The 5,087-nt window shown below is 44.5% G+C and overlaps 1 pseudogene across 1 annotated transcript; it reads left to right on the forward strand.

The window, feature by feature from the left end:
- LOC104586022 (FT-interacting protein 1 pseudogene) lies at window positions 1–4,568 on the forward strand (annotated as a pseudogene). Its single transcript, XR_016068693.1, has one exon. The product of XR_016068693.1 is annotated as an FT-interacting protein 1 pseudogene (transcript).
- Window positions 4,569–5,087: the final 519 nt, after the last annotated feature.

A 5,087-nucleotide genomic window follows, 5' to 3' on the forward strand; every position in this document is an offset into this window, starting at 1 on the left:
TAGAGACAAGGCCACTAATCAGTAATCAATTAACCAATCAGTCACGACAAGGCATTCTAATCAGGGCTATGAAAAGGAGGCTCCCCAGGTATGCCAAAAGCCTTTTTAAGTCGTTTCCCAGTAACCCTTTTAACTGCGGTTTCATACATTCAAAAGATTTCACAGTTTCTTCCTTGGATGGAAGAAGCTTTGGTAAAAGGTAAATGACCGCCCATCAACATGGAATCCAGTTCTCTCATCAGGGAGGAGAGGTTTGGTCAGTTAGGTTATATAGATGTGAAACTATCCAAGGTAAGTAAGGATATGAATGCAGAAGCTTCTGTGCAATTCTAGGCACTAGATAAGGAAAGGAGAACCGGAAATAATAAATTAATTGTAGGTCCATGAGAGAAGAGAATAGAATAAAGCAAAGCAAAAACGCTTCTTTGTCAAGGCTCACCAGGCCTTCAACTTTGGGTTTTGCTTTTGCTTTTCTTTTAACTGCAGTCTGCTTCTCTTTCTGTATGTATTTTTTGTTCGCCTGCTTTCCTTCACATTGATTTTGCAGCCCAAAGAAGAAAGGAATGTCCCCGAACACACTCCCTAACAATTCTGTTACTTTGACCAGAATTAGCCTTGAGCCAAATATGATCCCTGTATCAATAACTGAGAATTCTTAGACAGAATGAAGGGCATTCTGGGCATTCTGTTGCAGAGAATCTAGCCAAGCTAAAGGCAATCTTTGTCAGCTAAGGAGGTGACTTGGGTCATCTTTTGTTAGAAATTGGAACAAGGGATTTGATTTTCTAATACTTGCACTATAAGAAAATGGGGTCTAGTCTGGTTCACTTTAATACAATTCTCTTAATTTTTAAACAAAGCTTATGCCTTTACCTCCCTGAGACATTTGCAGACAGCTTCTCCATGAAAGAACTCTTTTCCTGCACATAACCAAAAACAAGGCCTGCCATGCATCATGTAGGAGACAAAGAGAAGAACCTTAACCGTTCCTTTCTGTCACTTTTGCTTTCGTGGTCAGAATAACTTTGCTTCAGAATCGAGCTTCAGGTTTCTTGCGAGAGGCCGCTTCCTTGCAGCTTCTCGCAGCAGCAAATTAAGCAACCAGAAAGGGACTATGAAGCTGGTGGTGGAGGTGGTGGACGCTCACGATCTTATGCCCAGAGACGGTGAAGGATCCTCCAGTCCATTTGTAGAAGTTGACTTCGAGAACCAGAGAATCAGATCCCACACAGTTCACAGAAACCTCAACCCTGTCTGGAACGAGAAGCTCCTCTTCAACCTGCAAGACCCCAACAGCCTCCATCAGCACTCCATTGAAGTTTGCGTCTACAACGAGAGGAGGTCGATCCCTGCTGGCCGCAATTTTCTTGGGAAGGTAAGGATTCATGGCTCTAATGTTGTTAAAAAAGGAGAAGAAGCTTTGCAAAGGTTCCAATTAGAAAAGAAATGGTTTTTCTCATACGTCAAAGGCGATATTGGCCTGAAAATTTATATTTCACCTGAATCAGAACCCACAACTCCCCTTCCATCCTGTCCACCACCATCACGTCCTCCTCCTCCTCCTCCCGTTTCTGATAAAGCTACTACTACTGTTACTACTACAGATTATCCGGCAGCTACTGATACTGCGGCCACTACATGCAAGGCCGCTGCTGCGGTAACTGGTAGTTCAACTTCTACAGTTGTTGCAGTTGACACCATTTCCCCAGCTGGAGTCGCTGGTACTACTGGTACTGCTGGTCCTGATCACAAGGAGCCAAAGGAGGAGATCAAGGAGCCTGTAGAAGTGAAAGTCCAGACTACCCAATACATACACAAGCAGCAAGTTTGCTCACAAGCAGGTATATCGGTAGAGAGACAGCCAGAAGTCGTGCCGTTAATCATGCACCAGATCAACAACCCACAACCCCATCCTAACCAACAGGAGGAGGACTACAAACTGAAGGACACAAGCCCACAACTTGGAGAACGATGGCCAAGTGGAGGAATACGTGGTGGCGGAGGATGGATGAGCGGAGACAAGTTCACCAGCACGTACGACCTTGTAGAACAGATGTACTACCTGTATGTTCGAGTTGTAAAAGCCAAAGAATTACCTACCAATTCCATCGCTGGAAACTGTGATCCATATGCAGAAGTGAAGCTTGGGAATTACAAAGGAACGACTAGGCATTTCGAGAAGAAAACCAATCCTGAGTGGAACCAGGTGTTTGCATTTTCCAAAGAGAGAATTCAGTCATCAGCACTAGAGGTCTTCGTCAAGGACAAAGAGATGGTGGCGAGAGATGACTATCTCGGGAAGGTGGTGTTTGATCTAAATGAGGTGCCGACGAGGGTGCCACCCGATAGCCCCCTTGCACCTCAGTGGTACAGACTAGAGGATCGCCGGGGAGACGGGAAGGTGAAGGGAGAGATCATGCTTGCAGTTTGGATGGGAACACAGGCTGATGAAGCCTTCCCAGAGGCCTGGCACTCAGACGCTGCTTCCGTTCATGGAGAGGGTGTCTTCAACATCCGATCAAAGGTCTACGTCTCACCCAAACTGTGGTACCTAAGGGTGAATGTGATTGAAGCCCAGGATGTACAACCGAATGACAGAAGCCGTCTTCCGGAGGTGTTTGTGAAAGTTCAGGTTGGCAGCCAAGTGCTTAAGACCAAGTTATGCCCAACTCGTACCATCAACCCACTCTGGAATGAAGATCTGGTCTTTGTAGTGGCTGAGCCCTTTGAAGAACAGTTGATGCTTACAGTTGAGGATCGAGTGCACCAATCCAAGGACGATGTCCTTGGGAGGATAAGTCTGCCGCTCAACATATTTGAGAAACGCCTGGACCACCGACCAGTTGATTCTCGTTGGTTCAACCTTGAGAAATTTGGGTTTGGAGTCTTGGAAGGAGACAAGAGAAAGGAGCTCAAATTTTCTAGCAGGATTCACCTCAGAGTCTGTCTGGAAGGTGGTTACCATGTACTAGACGAATCAACCATGTACATAAGTGACCAACGCCCTACTGCAAGGCAGCTGTGGAAGCAACCAATCGGCATATTGGAGGTGGGAATCCTGAGCGCACAGGGGCTGTTGCCCATGAAGATGAGAGATGGCCGGGGCGCCACAGATGCTTACTGCGTTGCCAGGTATGGACAGAAGTGGGTACGAACCAGAACAATTATTGACAGCTTCAGTCCCAAATGGAATGAGCAATACACATGGGAGGTCTATGATCCTTGCACAGTGATCACACTAGGAGTTTTCGACAACTGCCATTTGGGGGGTAACGAGAAACCAGCTACCGGTGGCACAGCAAGAGACTCACGGATTGGAAAGGTAAGAATTCGACTGTCAACCCTGGAAGCAGATAAGATCTACACACACTCTTACCCACTTATTGTTCTACACCCAAATGGGATAAAGAAAATGGGGGAGCTCCAGTTAGCAGTTCGTTTTACTTGCCTTTCTTTGGCTAACATCATATACCTCTATGGCCATCCTCTACTTCCAAAGATGCATTATATACATCCTTTCACAGTAAACCAATTAGACAGTCTTAGATACCTGGCGATGAACATTGTGGCAGTGAGGCTTGGACGTGCCGAGCCACCACTCAGGAAGGAAGTTGTTGAGTATATGCTGGATGTGGATTCTCACATGTGGAGTATGAGAAGAAGCAAAGCTTACTTCTTTAGGATCATGTCGCTGTTATCTGGTACAATAACTGTCAGCCGATGGTTTGATGATGTTTGTCACTGGAAGAACCCAATCACATCAGTCCTCGTTCATGTTCTGTTCCTCATATTGATATGGTACCCGGAGTTAATACTCCCAACCATCTTCCTCTATATGTTCCTCATTGGGATATGGAACTACAGATTCCGCCAAAGACACCCACCTCACATGGACACTAGACTCTCATGGGCAGAGGCAGTCCACCCAGATGAGCTAGATGAGGAGTTCGACACTTTCCCAACATCTAAGCCCCAAGACATAGTTCGATTGAGATATGACAGGCTTAGAAGTGTTGCAGGGAGGATTCAGACGGTGGTAGGAGACATAGCTACACAGGGGGAGAGATTCCAGTCACTTCTCAGCTGGAGAGACCCAAGGGCAACTAGCCTTTTCATATTCTTCTGTCTCTGCGCTGCTATTGTGCTGTATATCACTCCATTCAGAGTAGTGGCTTTGGTCATAGGCCTTTTCATGCTTCGACACCCCAGATTCCGCAGCAAGTTGCCTTCTATACCGAGCAATTTCTTCAAAAGACTACCATCCCGAGTAGACAGCATGATATAAGGAGAGAAACACAAACCTGTTCCTGAATGCTAGCTGATACCACTACAGCAACTGAAAGGCCTGCTTGGAAGTCTGCCATAATTCTCTGTTTATTCAAAATGTTAACTGTTTGGGAGATTCTAACATGTTTTCTGGTTTCTACTTCCTATTTCTTGTATCTTTCTTTGAATAGAGATGTTTGTATAATACACCACAAAGGCAAGCCTCTTTGCCCACAAGACTTAAAGCTCCTACTGTACTAATACATTTTGTTAAGCTGTGTTTATTCATTGTATCAGTTTTCCATGTTACCCAGTTTTATCATACAATAAGACCAAAACCAGGTTTATGAGCTAGCTCAATAAAGAGCATCGTTATAAAGGATTTCAGCTAAGAATACAATGCCATAGGCCAAGCAAGGAACTGATGAAGGTAGTGTATAATTCTATCATGGACTTTTTATTTTTCTTTTCTTTTTATACTTTCAGTGGGTGGCTAGCTTATGTGGGTGTGCAGGAACATTTAGCCATTATGGGGTCTGTTAGGAAAACGCATTTCCCAGAAATTATGATATCACCACTGCTCATTGAAGGATTATTCTTTTCAAAAGCAAAATACGAGAAGGCAGTCATGTCATCCGGCAAAGATTAGAAACTTGATCTACTTATGAAAAAGTAGGAGACAAGTTCAAGGGCATATACTTTGACAGAATAGCTAGGTCCCTTCTATTCTCTCTATTTGGGACTAAATATGTTCTTGTAGATGGTAATTAGTTTACCTTACAATTTAAAAAAAAAAAAAAGTAGTTTCTGAAGGAACTTGG

Source organism: Nelumbo nucifera, chromosome 4 (assembly GCF_055504915.1).
Source record: "Nelumbo nucifera cultivar China Antique chromosome 4, China Antique-T2T, whole genome shotgun sequence".
Lineage (NCBI taxonomy): Eukaryota > Viridiplantae > Streptophyta > Magnoliopsida > Proteales > Nelumbonaceae > Nelumbo > Nelumbo nucifera.